General features: G+C 42.2%; 1 protein-coding gene across 5 annotated transcripts in view; it reads right to left on the minus strand.

The window, feature by feature from the left end:
• Window positions 1-11,585, minus strand: part of KMT2E (lysine methyltransferase 2E (inactive)) — a 77,003-nt gene extending 65,418 nt beyond the window's left edge. For 2 of the 5 annotated variants that reach the window (XM_061640428.1, XM_061640427.1), the window contains exon 1: window positions 10,192-11,584. The gene's annotated coding sequence lies outside the window, so the exon portion shown is untranslated. Of the gene's footprint in view, window positions 1-10,191 lie in introns of all 5 variants that reach the window. The other 3 variants (XM_061640429.1, XM_061640430.1, XM_061640432.1) reach the window with 2 other exon arrangements.
• Between the last annotated feature and the right edge of the window lie 7,086 nt (window positions 11,586-18,671).

Genomic DNA, 18,671 nt, shown 5'->3' on the forward strand with positions numbered 1-18,671 from the left:
TGAAAGATCAAGCGCAAGCATGGTACAACCTCAGGACGCAGACTCCCACAATTAGCTATCATGCCCTCAGGATTATCTACTCTTCAGGCCACAGCCACTAAAAGCCTCTTGGGCAGGTAGCCCTTTGGAGCAGCAGTCCACCTCAGCTTGCCTGCTTTCTCATGCCAATCTTCTTATGCAGTATCAGCACCTAACACAAATCCCAAGCAGCTAGCCTCTCAACTAGGCTTCTTGGTGTGGGTGAAGATACACAGGAAGGGACTGGGAGAGGAGGGAAAAAAGAAAGTATTGTGCAGGCATAACTCTCTCCTTGCCAACTATGAGGAAATGAATAGTACTGGGGTGGGATGGTGCTTGTCAACATCTGTGTGAAAATGCTCCCTCACAGGAGGCATTTCCCTTCCCCATTAGAAACACCCCCTTTTTTTCCTTCAGGGCTGCCTCTTTAACATGGGCATTGACCAGTGTGAGGTGCTGGTGAGAGTGGAGGACCAGGGCAGGAATCTGAGAAACAAGTACAAATCACTGTCTCAACTATGATGCTCACTGGTTGACTATGGTCCAGTCACTATCACTCAGCCTAACCTACTTTAGTGGGTTGTTGCAGGGATATATTGGTGAGGGGAACAGAAAACTATGTGTACCAACATTGGGAGGAATATTGGGAGGAATCTTGGGATATAAATGTAGTAAATAATAATTTGGCTTTGAATCACTCTCTCTCTCTCTCTCTCTCGTGGTGACAGGAAGGACCAACATAAACCAGTAAGTGTTTTGAGTGGAAGGAGAAAGTATGATAGGGTCTGTGATGGTTGGAAACAGATTAAATGAACAATAATAAAGTCAATTTTTAAAATATATGGACTAGCTCATGTCTTTATAATCTAAAATTATTCACTTGATTTTAAAAGTCCTAATATTAAAAGGGCAGTGTGATGCAGTGGTCAGATTGCTGGACTTAGGCTGCATACACACCATACATTTAAAGCACATGACTTCCCCAAAGAATCCTGGGAACCGTTGTTTGTTAAGGATGCTGGGAATTGTATCTTGGGGGGGTAAACTACAGTTCATCAATTCTCTCTAACCTATCTCTTAGGGTTATTGTGGAGAAGGATAATTGGGGCAGTTAATGCTACCCTTTACTTCTTGGAAGGATGGGATAAAAATTCAATAGGCTTAATCATTTTAGGAGCTAGCAATGCTCAGGGTGCTAATCTAGGCTGTTCTGAAAGAGCAGCAAATTGTTATATTGTTGTGGTATCTGCTGTTGTATTTTTACTGCTATAATAACTTGATTGGCATTAGATATTATGCATCTCAAGTTTTTTGGGGAGGAGGGGGATTTGTTGTCTTTTCTAAAGATTGGAAAAGAATGCCATACTAAAATGAATATCTGTGCTGCAACTAGATTGTGATAGTGGCCACTCCTGGGTATTAGATAACATGTTGGAAAGGCATTTTTCCCTTTATAAAGAAATATGAACTATTTTCCCTTTTATAAAGGAATATGAACTATTAAGGGAGAGGAGAGAATGGTCCAAAAGGCTGCACTCCAATAGACCCACATTAATGCCCTGAAAAGGAGGTTCACTAATTGACTGGTGATCTTCAAAAGTTGTAATATATTATGGTAGTTTAAAATGTTTTAAACAGATTGGGTTGGATCCAGAATGTTCCTTCTATTCATGGATGGGACTGACATCCAAGGCATTTCCTGCTGGAAGAAGGAAGGCATATCCCCAAAACTCTCTGGAACAGCTTTTTAAGGGTCACACATGGCTGCAGGAAGAAGAATCAGCAAAAAAAATCTCCCTTCTTCCTCCAGATCCTAGAAATCACCAGAACTCTGGATCCAACCTACAGAAAATAATGCAATTTATTTCTTTCAACAAAGCATGCACACAACAGCCCCCCAAAGTAAACCAACTTCTCCTAATATTTAAATTTGATAAACAGTATTAGTATACACAGTTTCTTCCCAGTTTCAAATAATGCATATTTTAGCTCTAGAGTTACAGAATGTCTGGCTACATAACAAAAAACAGCACAGAAATCAGAAATTATTTTAAAATATATTTATATTAGAATCATAACTGGTGAATCAAAATATAATGCCTTGTAAAGGTAAACAGACCCCTGACCAATACTCTCATATTACTGAATTACAAATGGTATACTGTAATTTCGTTCTGTGTGATATTTTATTTTGAAACACTGAAACTCAAAATCAGTTGTAAGTTGACATTGATTTTATGTTGGGAAATGTTTGTATGAAACATAAAAAACTGAAACACGTTCCTTGCATAAGTATTCAACCCCCACACATTAATATTTGATAGAGCCACCTTTCACTGCAATAACAGCTTTTAAGTCTTTTGGAGTAGTTATGTACCAGATTTGCACGCAGTGTCGGAGGGATTTTGGCCCATTCTTCTTGGCAGATTCTCTCTAGGATGAATTGTCGCTTATGGACTGCAATTTTCAAAGAGCACCACAGATTCTCAATGGGGTTGAGATCAGGACTTTGACTGGGCCACTGTAGGACATTCACCTTTTTGTTCTTGAGCCACTCCAGTATTGCTTTGGGCATGTGCCTGGGATCATTGTCCTGCTGAAAAGTGAATTTCCTCCCAAGCTTCAGTTTTTTAGTGGACTGAAGCAAGTTCTCTTGCAGTATTTTCCTGTATTTTGCTCCATCCACTCTTCCTTCAATTTTAACAAGATGCCCAGTTCCTGTTGATGACAAGCATTCCCACAGCATGATGCTAACCACCACCGTACTTCACTGTAGGGATGGTGTGTCTTGAGGCACGGCCAGTGTTAAATTTTTGCCACACACAGCACTTTTGAGTTTTGGCCAAAAAGCTCTATCTTGGTCTCAACTGACCATAAAACTTTTTCCCACATCACAGCTGGGGCACTCTCATGCTTTCTAGCAAACTCCAGATGTGCTTTCAGATGGTACTTTTCAAGTAACAGCTTCTTTCTTGTCACCCTCCCATACAGGCCAGTGTTATGCAGAACTATTGATATGGTTGACTGGTGCACCATTAGCCATTCCCAGCCACTGAACTCTGTAGCTCCTTCAAAGCGATTGGTGGCCTCTCTGTGGCTTTTCTCGTTGTTTGAGTGCTGAGTTTTGAGGGACGGCCTTTTCTTGCAGTGCCTGGATGTTGTGATGCAGCTTCCACTTCTTGATTATTGATCCAACTGTGCTCACTGGGCTATCCAAACACTTGGATATTATTTTGTACTCTTTTCCTAATTTATGCATTTGTATTACATTATCTTTCACTTCTGTAGAATGCTCTTTAGTCTTCATTTTCCTTCAGATCCACAGCCTGACCAATGATCCTTCAACAGTGGGGTTTTTATTCGGACAATGTGGCAGCAACTTTAATGGTTCACAGGTGGAAGTCAATGGTATGGTAACTGTGTCCTCGATAGAGCAATTTCTTTCATCAGTGTAAACTGGGAGCTTCTACAGCACAGGGGTTGAATACTTATGCAAGCAACATGTTTCAGTTTTTTATGTTTCTTACAAACATTTCCCAACATAAAACCAATGTCACCTTACAATAATTGATTTTGAGTTTCAGTGTTTCAAAATAAAATATCACACAGAACGAAATTACAATATACCATTTGTAATTCAGTAATATGAGAGCATTGGTCAGGGGTCTGATTACTTTCGCAAGCACTGTATTTTCTTTTGTATATCAGGATCTAAAGGGCCAAATGTGTATTTGAGGCTTTGTCTTGCTTCGAGTTATGTACAATGCACCCCTCCTAAAGCTTTCAATTATTTAACTGAAATTCAAATGAAAACAATCTACACTTCACCATTTAAATAAGTGAGGAAAGCAGCACTAGCTCGCTCACCTCCAGTCCAAGATGCAGAAGTTAATGCTCCTTTCAAGATATGAAGGGACTATTTCACAAATAACGTCTTTGATTCACAAGCATTGAACCTTATTAGATATCAACGCCTGATATGAACATGTACACAACATTAATTTTAAAATCAAGTAAAGCAAAAATCTGAATTCAAAGCAATAAAATTATTCACAATCTTATAAACACACGTGTGTGTGCTCATAGCTTACAAAGCACTGGGGGAAGAACAGGCTTCCATTACATCACAGACTAATGAAAATTTAGCATTTGAACTACAGACTCAGGAGACAATGGCTGGCTGCATCAACAAACAAGACAGGACTTCCCTTTCCTCTCCTCACTCATTTAACCCCCACACACCCCAATTTGTTGCAGAATAACCCCCCTCAGAATATCTTGGGGAGCTCAGGAGACTGCAGTGGGGAGGAGAGGAACGGAAGCCCTATTTGCATAAGTGCGTTGACCACAGCTGGCTATTACTTAATGTAGTTCAAATAATTCCACACTCAACAGAATAATCCCATTTATTGTGGATGAAATTTTATTTGAGGCATTATCTTGATCAAAAGGACTAAAGCAGGCAGTGGATGTCTTAAAGTCATATGGTGGATTCAAAGGTTCTGTCCCTCTCATGGAAGAACGCTTTCTGCTCACAGAAGATTTCTACTATGAACAGAAGTTCCTTCCATAAGCAGAACAGAACCTTTGGATCAGCTCCATATGTTTAATTAGGTGAAGTACAAGAATTTGTCCTCCTTGTAGAGAAAATCTCAATGAATTTTAAATTAGTTCTGTTTATTCCATTTTATAGTGCTCCAGCCGTTGCCTGGCTGCGACAATGGACTGGATGAGAACTAACAAACTGAGACTCAATCCTGACAAGACTGAGATGCTGTTGGTGGATGGTTTCTCTGATCGGATGGTGGATATATACCCTGTCCTGGATGGGGTTACACTCCCCCTAAAGGAACAGGTGCGTAGTCTGGGAGTCATCTTAGACTCTTCCCTCACACTTGAGGCTCATGTAGCCTCGGTGGCCCGGAATGCGTTCTACCAGCTTCGGTTGGTAGCCCAGCTACATCCCTATCTGAGTAAGGAGGACCTCTCATCAGTGGTACATGCTATGGTAACCTCGCGTCTGGACTACTGCAATGCGCTTTACGTAGGGCTACCTTTGAAGACGATTCAGAAGCTACAGCTAGTGCAAAATGCGGCAGCCAGACTGCTAACAAGAACTAAGCGGTCTGAGCATATAACACCTGTGCTAGCCCGTTTGCACTGGCTTCCAATATGCTTCCGGGCCAGATTCAAAGTGTTGGTACTTACCTATAAAGCCTTATACGGCGCGGGACCACGATATCTGTCGGAACGCCTCTCCCGATATGAACCGGCCCGTACACTACGGTCTACTACGAAGGCCCTCCTCCGGGTTCCGACTCATAGGGAAGCCCGGAGAGTGGTGACAAGATCTAGGGCCTTCTCAGTGGTGGCCCCTGAACTATGGAATGGTCTCCCCGAGGAGGTGCGCCTGGCGCCGACACTATCATCTTTTCGGCGCCAGGTTAAAACCTTTCTCTTCTCTGAGGCATTTTAATTCCTGTTAATTGTAAATTATTATATTTTGATTTTAGACTGTACAGTTTTGTGTACAGTTTTGTGTTATTTTTATTGTATTTTTAATGTTCACCGCCCAGAGAGCTGTTGCTAGTCGGGCGGTATATAAGCTTAATAAAATAAAATAAATAAATAAATAATTCAGCATTTACAAAAATAAGTTTATTTCCCAAAAGAAGTTTCAAAATTCAACCAATGTTCACCTTACTTATGGTACTAAAGCTTATTTCAACTGAAGCTCAAATCAATGATTTATACACAGTCTCCTGGGAATAAACTGGATTGAATATTGTAGGACTTACTCAGTAGCAGAGAGCGTGATGGGGGACATCAGTGTTCACCTAACCTCCCAACAACTGAGCTGAGAAAGGGAAAGTGGGAGGAGTGAGGTGGAGGTGAGTTCAGTGCCGTGCAAACACAGCACTGAAGCCAATATGGTGCTCCTGCGAGTGCATTTGCACAGAGTCGGCCTCCCCACACCTTCACCCCTCCCACTCTCCCTTCCAGTAAGCAACAGCAAGCACTTCTGCCCTACCACACTGCTTGCTACTGAAGTTACTTCTAAATAAACATGCATATGATTGCTCTGAGAGAGAGATGTATTAACGTATTTCCACATTTTAAAAATATACAGGCCATATAATACTTTATTAAATCCTATTTCCAATACCCGCAGCATGTTGAAACGTACAGCATGGTTCACTAGCTGAAATACATTTCAGAATGGCCAACACTATGTGAAAGTTATGTTTTCTTCAGATTTCTGCCAAGGTCAACATGTAGTCAAATGGCCCTTGCAATAATATACTTTCTTCGTTTTAGACTTAACTGCATATTTTTATACATTTGGGAGACTTATATCACCCTTGTACTCCATGTGAATCTGTATTATGATATAAAAGGTCATACTTTGAACATATTCTGAAGCCCACTTTTTGATTTCAAGGAATGAATCTGTAATACAAAATCGTTTAGCCTACAATGCTATGAACACTTGAGAGCAGAAGTGGCTTTTCTGGTGGGGCAGACCTGCAATGCTAACTTTCTGGTAGGTGTCACCACCACTTATTGGAAGGGAGGCAGGAGCAAGGATATCAGCATAGCGCAGGTGTACGGGTGGGAGGGGTGAATTGGCACTGCCAATGTGCCCACACCATGCCAACCTCCTTGCCCCTCCCCAGTAAGCAGTCGCAACACATCTGCCAGGAAGCTGCCGTTGCAGCTCCATACTACCAGGTGAACTGCTTCTGCTTGGGAGTAAACCCAACTGAACAAAGTAGAACTTAGAGTACACATGCATACATTAAGGATCTTAGATAAGTAACTGCCAAACAGTTCAGAACCTACCAGTGGGATGCGACGTTACCAGCAGTTCTACATTACAGGCAATATAAAACAAAGGCCTTAAAATGACTTCAATTCTCTATTAACAGACTGGATTGACTGGTGATTTTAAATGACATTCTGTTCTCTTGGAATCCCATTTTGGTCAAACCAAATCTTTCCACCATTGAAAATGGAAATGGACTGCCTTCAAGTCAATCTCAACTTACGGTGACCCTATGAATAGGGTTTTCATGGTAAACGGTATTCAGAGGTGGTTTGCCATTGCCTTCCTCTGAGGCTGAGAGGCAGTGACTGGCCCAAGGTCAGTCAGTGAGCTTCATGGCTGTGTGGGTATTCGAACCCTGGTCTCCCAGGTCGTAGTCCAACACTCTAACCACTACACCACTTTGACTTTCTTTTCCACCATTAGCAGTAAATAAAATAAAATCCTCTGGGTGGTATCCAACTAAGCCATAGTCATTTTAGATCCACTGAAATCAAGTCAATTGATTTCAACGGGTCTACTCTGACTTAGTTGTATCGCACTCATTGACTCCAATGTAACATAAATGAACTTTGCTATCAGGAAAGAACAAAATCCTCAGAAATAAAATACTACTTATTTACAGAACCTGTATTGATTTCAGTGGGTTTACTCTGACTTAGCTGGATACCACACTTTATTTTTTGGCACACAAAAATTCAGTGAGGATTACAAATGCATGATTCAAATGAAAATATGAATCATTTGAAATCAATGAAAATATAATCAAGGATCATCTTATTGTTCTGAATTTATGAGACCATATAAAGTAAGAAATATATTAAAATATATAATTAAAGCACCAATAGTTTTGACTAGATTTGTATTTCTGGACAATCTAACAGCATACGTCTATATGCATCTACTCAGCAGCAAGTCTAATTAAGTTCAGTGGTGCTTACTCCCTGGTAAGTGGATAAAGGACTGCAGCTTTATACCATGTGAGGCCTAAAGCATGCTGGCATAACAACATATTGAAGGCATACACAAACTGTCATGTAATGCATACACTGCCCCACTTTCACATGCCTAAGAAACAGGTTATCAATATACAACACAGTGAAAACTTAACATATGTAAATTAATGTTGCCAGAATTTGAGGGGGGTGTCTACCACTAAATACCCACTCTTTGGGCTTTTAAAAATCAGAATGTTACACAAATACATTGAAGTTGAAACTTGGCCCTCAATGTATTCCAACTGCAAAATATTAAAAATATAATTGACTGAAACTTCCATACACTCTTACCGAAACATGTTGCTTTCAATTGTATTCAACAGACCAGGAATGGGGGGGGGGAGAGAGAAAGAGAGATGGGAGGAAGATTAACAGCATGATAATGTTTACTGTTTTTTAATACATCACTTCTCAATGGCAATTAGCACATTAAAAAGTCACTTTTCACAGATAAATATGTATTTCACATGAATGAGGAAAAAATCCTGTGGACACATTACACATAAGACACGGAACCTTTAACATCCCCCTCAAAGGGGGAATTTTAAATCTGTCATATAATTCCTTGAGGGAGGGGAAAACACAGAAAAATCTGTCTAGCAGCAACAGTCTATTAATAGAGTACAAATTATTTTGTTTGATAGTGCCATCACAATCTCAAATGAAATGTCATGTTAAAATTGTTATGTTCTCATATTAATACTGGTTGTATGCCACTGTTAGACATTATGGCACAAATCTATATTAAGAGGCCAAGAGAAACTTGTCCACCATTTTAAAAACAAAAGTAAAAAGATTAGTATGACATGCATATGAACTCACTTCAAACATATACACACAAGACGAGTCCGTCATCATTCCCCTTCCCTAGGAAGACTGGTCTCGTTGATTTCCCTTTCACACACATAGCCAACACAATTAATCAGGTGGAGCACAACATTTTAATCGTAGTAAAGACGAGATACGTTTTGTTCATGACTTGAAGATGACAGTCTTTTTTCATTTAAGCATATTAAGCCTATAAATGTGCTGCAGACAAATGCACTGCAAGGGGTGTGGAGGACCCGAGCTGATTAGATTACCACAACATCAGCCTGGGGCCGCCATTTTTAGAATCTCTAAAGGACAAAAGAGGGAAATTACAGTTTTTTCTCCACTTTTATGGAAAGTAACTTTAAAAGTATAACGTATGCCATCAAACATTCTCTGCAGTTTATCTAGGTTTCCAGAAATTATTTTAATTTCTTTTAAAGATGCTTTTAAACAAGGGGAAAGCATTCTACTATTAATGTCTTTAAAGGTAATTAAATAAACTGAGGAGAAAACAGTCTTACATTCAGATTGTTTACTATAAATGTAGTGTTCTAAAGAGCAATCTGCATTAACTGAAAACCACTAGGCTTTGAATCACCGCACATTCCTCAGTGATGAGTGCTGAGAAGTACGGGACCTTTCTAATTGGACCATATTATGTTTCTTCTACCCTATTTAGTACTACACAGTGGACCGTTTGTTTCTCCTCCCCCATGTCTGCAGCAATAGGGTTTATTCCACCAACTCCTTTCAAGAAAAAGGTTTTACGTGTGTCGCTGAAGGACTGCTAACGTTAATCGGAAGGGAGAAGTAACACAGTGATGATTATAAATATAGCCTTGTACAACCAATTTTAAAAATGGGGATCTGGAATAACCTCCACCTACCACCCCCCCTTTTAAATAGCTACTGAAAGTCTTCAGAACTGTTTGCTGTTTGTATTACACCACAGATCAGAAAAACGAGAAGATGGAAGATAAAAAGAGGTGGGGGTGTGTGGAAAGGGAGATTAGGCCCGTAACGAGCCATATTAGTACCACAAAACAAATATACTGGCGAGGGACACAAAATAAGCGTTCGAACCTATCTTCATTAACCTCAACTCTTTAATAATAATAACAACAACAACAACCCCACGTCTGTTCGTTAAACTAGAGATCCACAAAAATACACAGCTTTATCGCATAACAACCTCTTCCGATTTCTTTCTTAAACATCAAGTAGAAGGCTGGCATAACTGCCAAAAAACCCACACAACCACCCATCAGCTCCGCCAGTTACAATAACGCGCCATATTCACAAGATATAGCGACTCCCTTCCCTTTTTAAGTCAATCCCCCAGAGCGAGGAGGTGAAAATCCAGAGTAAAAGAACATCCAGAATTCGGAATGGGGATCACAATACACACATATACACCAGAAGTAGTGAGGTGCTCTGCCACTTTTTAGCCGTTCTTTTTAAAAGGCCCCCTTTTCCCCTTAGGCACTCATCACAGGGCATGGCAATCATAATAAATAAAGATAATGGCAAACTCACCTGTAATTATCACAGGCCAGGCAGCAGCACCCCCTTAACCGAGCCCCTCTCTTATCCCAACCAAAACAATGCAACAGTCCCACTGCGGATGTCCCTAGTCTGAGTAGGACGTAGCCCTCAGCAGCCTGTGGGAAAGGGGGGAGGGTCAATGGCAGGGACCCCGAAGATTGCTCACTGCACAGAGACTCAAGGTGACCAAGTAAAAACCGTCTGTGCCTCTAGACCTCTGCACAATCCCCTAACTGCCACTGCTGCCGCGGCCGCCACTGCTGCTCTTGCTCCCGTGTCTCCCTCCCCGCAGCCGCCTACGCTCCCTCCTATGTCACTGCCTCTCTCTGGGAAAATGGCGTCTGTTCTCCCCCTCCCTTCCTCCCACTGCACGGGGTTCACTCGCCCCGCCTGGCAGGGGCAGGGTTACCAGGGCGAAGCCAAACAGCCGCCATTTTGCTTGTGGGCTGGAGCTCTGTTTGTGCCCGTGACCGCAGCCCTCCCCCTATCGGGTCCATTTTGCAAAAGCCGGAATGGGAAACAGGAGGGTTTTCTCAGGAAAACTAATAAAACGGGGCGACAGAAGCGAAGATCCTCCCAACCTCGAATGGGGAGAGCCTTTTAGAATGGAAAGGGGGTGCTGTGCTCTAGGGAATCACTGGGACTGCCGGAAGGAGACGCCGAGGCAGGGATGGGCGAGGAGTTGTTTGGAGTCGTGTTGAGGTTGGCTGTGCAGGTCTTCAGATCTCAGACGAGGGGGGAGAGGGAGGGCGATCGCCAAAGCGGAAGCTGGATGACTGACTTAAGGATCTCCTGGCTAAGAAAGGATGAGTAATCACTGCTTCAAACCATCTGTATGTTTAGAGTTGAGGCAGACTCTACGGTCTACAAAACAAGCTAGTTTAGTGCCACTGGTCTCGAGTGTCTGCAGCACGGGTCGCAATGTGAAAAGTATCCTCTCCGGGCTCTGGTACAGCCCTCCGTTTGTGTACTCATAAACCATATATTTGACTTGAGTTTAAAAAAGTTAGAACTTTCAGCAGCTGGCAGAAACGGCCCCTTCAGAGGTTGAGAACCTAAATGTATTCACTAGGAAAGTCCCGTTAGATTGTGCCTATTTTCTAGTAAATGTGTTTAGTATTCCAGTCTAATGTCTGTTTGGCTCACGGAGAGGCTCGGCTCAGGCAGCTTTGTCTCCTAGAGTGCCTGCCAGCGCACGAGTTCCTTCTGAGGAATTCTGTGATCGGTGACTCCTGGGCAAGTGCGAACGAAGGGAAAATCTCAGATCCTCTTCCTCAAATGGTTACTATAGTGGACGAAATCGACCTTTACTCTCAACGAGAAAAACAGTCGTCCCACCTCAAAATGGGTAACTGGTAACCGCTTTTTCCATTTTGTGCATGTCCCTTTAGGCATGCAACAGGGAAACGAATGCGTGTGCAGCAACCGGCTCTGGACCAGTTACAAGCCGCTATGCTGGATAAGAAGTCCGGCCCCCTTTTCGGTTAATGCTAAGCGTCGATCTCCTTTTCCTCCCCTCCCTTGTTCGAGTCTACTTTTGCCTACACACCGATCGACCTAGATTGCGGCCGTTTGATTCTAACCCCTCCAGCGAGAGCTGAGTGAGGGAGGGGAGGCGGGCTGGGGTTTTCATTCGACGCCCACCAGGGGCTGAGTGAGCCTCCTTCAGTGCGCAAACTCGGGGCACCAGATAAAAGCTGGGCTGGCAGCTTTTTCCCCGTCTTGATGGAGCCGAGACAATCGAGTGGCAGAAGAAGGGAGTTAGGAACAGGCTAGAGTAGCTCACTCCCAAACACGCCTTGCTTGGTCACAAAGAGAGTCTGTGGGGGTTCGTGGTGCCGCCGTAGAAGCAAGAAGCTGAGGTGAAAAAGGCTGTGCCTGCTGCCCGACTGGACCCAGAGAAGGCGGCTGTAATGGGGCACAGAGGGGTGAGAAAGGGAGGGCAATTAAATGTCTTGTGACCATGGTGGAGTGTGTGGATGTTTTTATTATTTTTTATTCCCTTGTCTAATCCCGGTGTTTATCTATTTTTCTCTCTTTTTATAGGACACTTGGTGGGGCTGCTCGCTGGGGGTTCTGCCTGTTGTAATATGAAATGGCGACTGCCGTCTCGGGCCGGTTGGTTGATTGTCGTGTTGTGCGCTTGTTTTCCCCTCTCTCTCTTCCGGCCCTTCTTGTCTCCCCTCCCCCTTCCTGTCTTTGCCGTTTCTCCGCAGCGAACCGCGGAGAACACACGGAGTCAGGAGGTGGTGGAAGGGGGGCGTTGGAGAGGGATCCAATCAGATCTTCGGACGATCAACGGAGGCGCGTTCTGATTGGCAGACGTTGACATCATCCTGCAGTAGGGGCAGACGCAGCAGCTGGGTAGGGCTCGGGGAGCTGTTGGGGGTGGCTGGTGCAAAGGGAGAAAACAGGCGCCATGATACCAGCAACTGGGTGAGGAGAGGGGGTTCAGTCTTCTCAGAAGAGGCAGTTAAGAACGGCGTAGTGCAGGCACAGGAAATCGGACCTCGGGCAACCTCGTTTACTCTAATTCCTATCTACCGAGGTGTGAGGAACTCGGAGGAAGACCCGTTGGCAGCAGTTTGTCGGTAGCTGTAACTGCGTCAGTTCAAGATGGCGGAGGGCGTCCGTGGAGAGGGAAGGGAGCTGCACGTCCGCCGGAGGTCATGTGACCGGGCTGCATTCTTTTGTGGGGTTTGGCGGCGTACCAAGCTGGCTCAGGAAGAGGCGGCGGCCGTGGCTGTTTAGCTTGACGGGGAGAGTCGCTTTCCGTGTGGTTGGAGCGGTTGCTGCCTTGGTTCTCTTTTTTCACACACACGCCCTCCCCGTATTAGCGTAGAGCAGCTGTTCAGGGAAGCTTTACTCATCTCCATTCCCTCCCCGGAGAAGGGCGTAACTGTTTTGAGGGAAACTTCCCCTCCCCCATATCTGCATAATACTATAGCGTCTGCGAGGGAAAGTTCTCGTTCCTTTCCACCCCGGAGAGGGAGCGCCTACCTCGTGACACCCGTGGCTTAAGGGAGGAGGGAGTTGGATGTTGGACAGAACTCTAAGGCTCCTAAACGGTTGCGTTTAGGGGATTAAGAATACAATTCAGCGTGCGCGATTGAGGAGCGAACGCTGTTGAACTGTTGGAGTAAAACAAATACAGGGAGGCTCGTGCAGGTCGATCCCATTTACGTCTGCCTTATTTGGGGACCCAAATAGTTGGTGAAGATAACGTTTGACCCCTTTCCTGACAAGTGAATTGTAATCTACGTTAAGGCCTCTTAACGTAGTTACTATTTGGTAACAGTCATGGTGGAGGAGAGCGAAAGATTCTACGGACCTGGTGATTTTGGTCTGCTTAATACACTCCTTGCAGAGAAAATAGGATACGCTTAATGAGGCTTGTGTTGGCTATGTAAGAAGGACGTTGGTAAATGGAATCCTGATTGTGTTAGTGTTGTGGATCTACCTTTGTGTGAATTCTAGTTGCTGCAAATTCTGATCCCCCTGTTGTTGAGTAATTCCGTGCTGTTCTCCATTTTAGGCTCCAAGGATGGGAGTTAAAAGATTAGCTACAACTAGATCTTAGCCACAGCATTTTTAAAAGAAAATGCGTTACCATGTCCTACACAAGGTGACACTGCACATTTCTAACCCATCAAACTACACTATCTTGACCATATTTAGATGTAGTCTGGCTCTTTTTAATCACTATTAATTGTTATTAAAGGCTGGAAAAATTCTTGGCACTTGGTTGCTGGAAAAAATATTGACACCTAGTCCTGAATTGTAATCATTAGGTGAACCTTTGAAAGATGTGGTATTTCAGTGGTAACACTTAAAAACAGACATTTAAACGCGGATTTTTCTAAGTGTTACAACTATTAGCGGATATTAATCTAAATGATGTAAACTAAAGCTGAGGGTGGAGCCAGGTGCTTGCCTAATTTTTGTATGTTGCTGGTCTCCAGCCAGGGTTCTTGGTTTGCAATAATTGGCTTGACTCAAAAATGTTAAAGATACTAAAAGAATTTTTAAATGGCTATACAGTAAAGGAGAATTCTTAGAGTATATTGTTTGCTCTTCCATGGGTATGGAAAATAATGCATGTAACTGGGCAACATGTTTACTCTTGTGGAAACTTCTAGTTTCATCAGCATGTTGTAGTTTGGTAGATTTTGAACTGGGGCCTTAATCTTTGGATAGATGAAAATACATGAATTGTATGACTTAGTATCTAGCAAAATGTGATCATTAACCATATCTGTGATATGGTGCCTTTCTAAAGTCTTTTAGGACACAGTAGAAAGTAACTTTAACATGGGATTTCTGTAGATGTTAAAATTGTAGGTTTACTTGAAGCTTAATACTTCTGGAAAATACGACATTAGTTGACAAACTCTGCTTCCCTTCTAATGGTAGGTAGACATGGACTAGGCTTGCAGGATATTTCATCTATACAACTGGCTTCATAGATGACCTTATATGATTGCCAAGAAAACCCAATCCCAAATTTACCAGTTTATTCTCTTTTTCTCCTTCACCCCACTCCCCCAAGAAAGCCATGTGATTTGATTACTAACCATTTTATAACTGTTTCCTTTAAAACTTGTTTGTTGCAGGCCCACTGTACCCCCAAAATACATGACTGTGTGGGTTGGTCTGTGGCAAATGGTAGTATTGGCTGTTTCAACTGTTTATGAATCCTGAAGCCTAAATACGTAGATAAACCTATTCAACTTCATTATTAGCTTGTTAATTAAAACTACACCTTGTTGGTGGACCTGTGAGTAAATGGAGCTATATTTACATCTACCTTGAAATCAGATTGTCATCCTTATTAGTCCAGTGAAAATAGTGCTTGACCTGGGCTCTTGGGATAAAAAGTAAATGTTATCAGATCTGCTCTTCATATAGCTGATAAACCATATGGAAAATCCCAAAATGGAAGGGGGCAGTTTACTAAAAAAATGGCAGATTTCTTTGTGCTGTTAAAAACACCTATATGCCCCAAAATACTTGAATATGATGAACCAGGCACTAATGATGGTTCTGTTTGTTGTAGAGCAGTTTCTAGTACAGTGAAGTACAGCTAAATAAATATTGATCTGATGATTGATCATCATGGCATCCCTTCTGTATGTTCATTATGGAAAAAAAACCTGGGCACTTGGGATAAAAAGTAAATGTTATCAGATCTGCTCTTCATATAGCTGATAAACCATATGGAAAATCCCAAAATGGAAGGGGGCAGTTTACTAAAAAAATGGCAGATTTCTTTGTGCTGTTAAAAACACCTATATGCCCCAAAATACTTGAATATGATGAACCAGGCACTAATGATGGTTCTGTTTGTTGTAGAGCAGTTTCTAGTACAGTGAAGTACAGCTAAATAAATATTGATCTGATGATTGATCATCATGGCATCCCTTCTGTATGTTCATTATGGAAAAAAAACCTTAGAGAGTGGCAAAATAATTCTTCTTAAGAGAAGGGTAGAAACTCTTGAGGAATTTCTGTCAGTCCAGCATCAATTACTTCTGTCAAACACCTTACTGTAATACTGAAAGGAAAGTACTGGACACTGTCAAGTTTTGAAACAATATGCTAAACTTGTGTGACAAACCCATTGGGTACAACTCCAAAAACCTCAGGAAAAAATACTGTTAATTTCTCTCAGACACTGATTGTAAGAGACCTGCTTTTGCGGAGACTGGCTGAAAAAGCCTCACATGAGGCTTCTAGTGAAGTGAACTTTTGATATTATGTGCTGGTTGAGATGGTGCTGATGCGTGAGGACACATCCAAATTTGGATGGACTACATAATAGATAGATGCAGTTGAAGGGTGTTCCCTGTCATCAGTGGTTTGTACTTCGGTCATCCTGCTTCATTGCAATCTGTATTGACCCATAACCAAGGATTCTCTGATCATCATCCAGGCACGATGTCAAATTCATGCAAAAGTCCCCACACTCTGAAAAGCATTTGAAAAGGAAGCTACCAGCAGGTTTGGGGAAGTTGGTAACTGTGGATGAAATTCTAGGGACAACTTCAGTTGCTTCTCTAGGTTTGAGGAAGCAGTCTGACTTGAATAATCAGTTACTTGGAAAACACAAGCTATAGTTGGGGAAAACACCTTTTTGAAGCTGGTGTTCAACAGTACAGACAACAGTACGCCCACTATGAATGGGCACAGGACGTTCCATGCCTTAAATGGCATACACTATGTAATGCTAAGATGTACTGCCCATTTTGTCAAACCTGGTCTAAGTTTGCCCTACTTTTCCATCTTTGGGTATTCTGTTGCACATGGACACAACCACCCACCTTGATCTTGAGAGAATGTGCTGGAAACACCAGAAAAGCTATTTGTTAGACTCTCACATGTAAAAGTGATGCTGACAATCTTGCAGTGTTTACGAACAAGTGGTGCAGCCTTCTGTGAAAGATGATAAAGCTGGATCAATTTTGGGATGATTAGCAAAGTTTGCAATGAAATCATTTTAGTACAATAGTAAAAGTGTTGCTTGGACGTACTGAGACTATGCAAAATTGTTCGCATTTTGCCTTACTGTTCATTGTGAACAGTTGAACTAAAAACAGTACAAATATGTTCTTTGTTTTCCAAGTAAAGGCAGGTATAGTCAGGTGGGACTGACATTAAACCAAAACATTTAGAATAGGTGGGGAATGTGTGCCCTCCAGATGTTTTTGGACTCCCACCCCCATCATCCCCAGCCAGCATGGCCAGTGGTCTGGGATGATGGAAGTTGTAGGCCAACAACATCTGGAGCACCACAGATTAGAAGCCTGTGAATATCAATTTTAAAAACAGGTTGTGGGGTATATTCTCCTGACAAATACAAAGTCTTGAAAAAATCCTAGATATGAGAACTCTTGTAAAACTGTTCTCTGACATCTGACCATTTTAAGCGCAAGAAGTTTTAAGTTGGTTTGTTCTCTTTAGATATGCCTTTTTTTAAAAAAGATGGGTGCCTTTAGCTGAATGGAGAAACCTGTTTTTTAAATAGTGTCTTTCCCCAAGCTGGATTTTTGGGACTTGCCTATTTACCACAGCTATCAAAGGAGTGTACCTTGTGTTTTTTAATTGTCTGGTTTAGACCTATATTTTTTCTAATTGTGCTAGACTATGTTTAGAAAACATATGGCCCAAAATCATACTCAGTGCTGACGTTGCACTAAGCAACAGAAGAACATATTTCGTAGGGCTAAAGTTTCAAAACTCGGTGAATAGGATCAGGCAAGTAAGGGTAGTGCTTATTGATTTAGGCTGCAGTCCAGTACACACTTACCTGGGAGTAAGTCCCATTGAACCCAATGGAGCTTACTTCTGAATAGACATATTTATTTATTTATTATCATTATTTTTACCCCGCCCTTTTTCCAAAACTGGAACTCACGGCGGCTTCCAGATAAAAGCACACATATAATTAAAAACATACAAAAGTCTAGATTAAAATCAAATTAAACAATTTACAGTATTAAAACCATTCATACATACAGTTAAAATAATTCAAACTCAGTTTAAAATAATACAGTTAGGCAACAGCAATGCAGCACCCTTCAAGACCTGTCCTTAACAGCTTTCAGTTCCAAAGGCTTGTTGAAATAAAAAAGTCTTTGCTTGCTGACGGAAGGACTGCAAGGAGGGGGCCATTCTTGCTTCCCTAGGAAGGGAGTTCCAAAGCCTTGGGGCAGCCACCGAAAAGGCCCCATCTCCCGTCCCCACTAGTTGTGCTTGTGAGGACGTAGGTATTGAGAGAAGGGCCTCTCCTGGATCTCAGGGCCCGGGCAGGCTCATATAGGGAGATACCGTCTGACAGATAGCCTGGACCTAAGACATGTACTGGATTGCAGCCTTAGGAGCATAAAATATGGCTTAGGGATAGGGGCAGCATTTTTCTAGTAGTGAAATATGCAGTCTTTGTTGTTAGAAGGATTTTTTTAAGGATTGCTTTAAGGTTGGGTTGTTTCATGAAAATGTTTATATTCAGTAGATGTAAATATGCTGCATGCATCGTGATTGATGAACTAATAATCTGTCCTGCATTCTGAGATTGTAGCATGCTACAAAAATTGAAGTGGTTGGAGGGGTAGCCTATTCCATATTGACTTTGTTCCTTTCTCTTTGTCTTACCTAAGTCCATTTGGTGTAGACTTCACCTTCCTCTTTTGCGTTGTACAGCTTCTAACCAGGTTGGTGTTAAATAGTAAACCCTTATTGTTGCTAGACCTCTATATACTGAACCACCATTCCAGTTCACCAGGTATTATTTATATATAGTTAGGGCTGAGCTGAGATGTAAGTAGGGTTTCAGTTGTAGGTGATACGCCTTGCTTGTATTATCACACTAAATATTAATGTGGTCTTCCCATATGATCCTTTTGAGCTCACAGTTACCATGGTTTTCAGTCTGTGTTAAACCCTATTCGTAGGGTCACTATAAGTCAGAATTG

This window comes from Rhineura floridana, chromosome 8, assembly GCF_030035675.1.
Source record: "Rhineura floridana isolate rRhiFlo1 chromosome 8, rRhiFlo1.hap2, whole genome shotgun sequence".
NCBI lineage: Eukaryota > Metazoa > Chordata > Lepidosauria > Squamata > Rhineuridae > Rhineura > Rhineura floridana.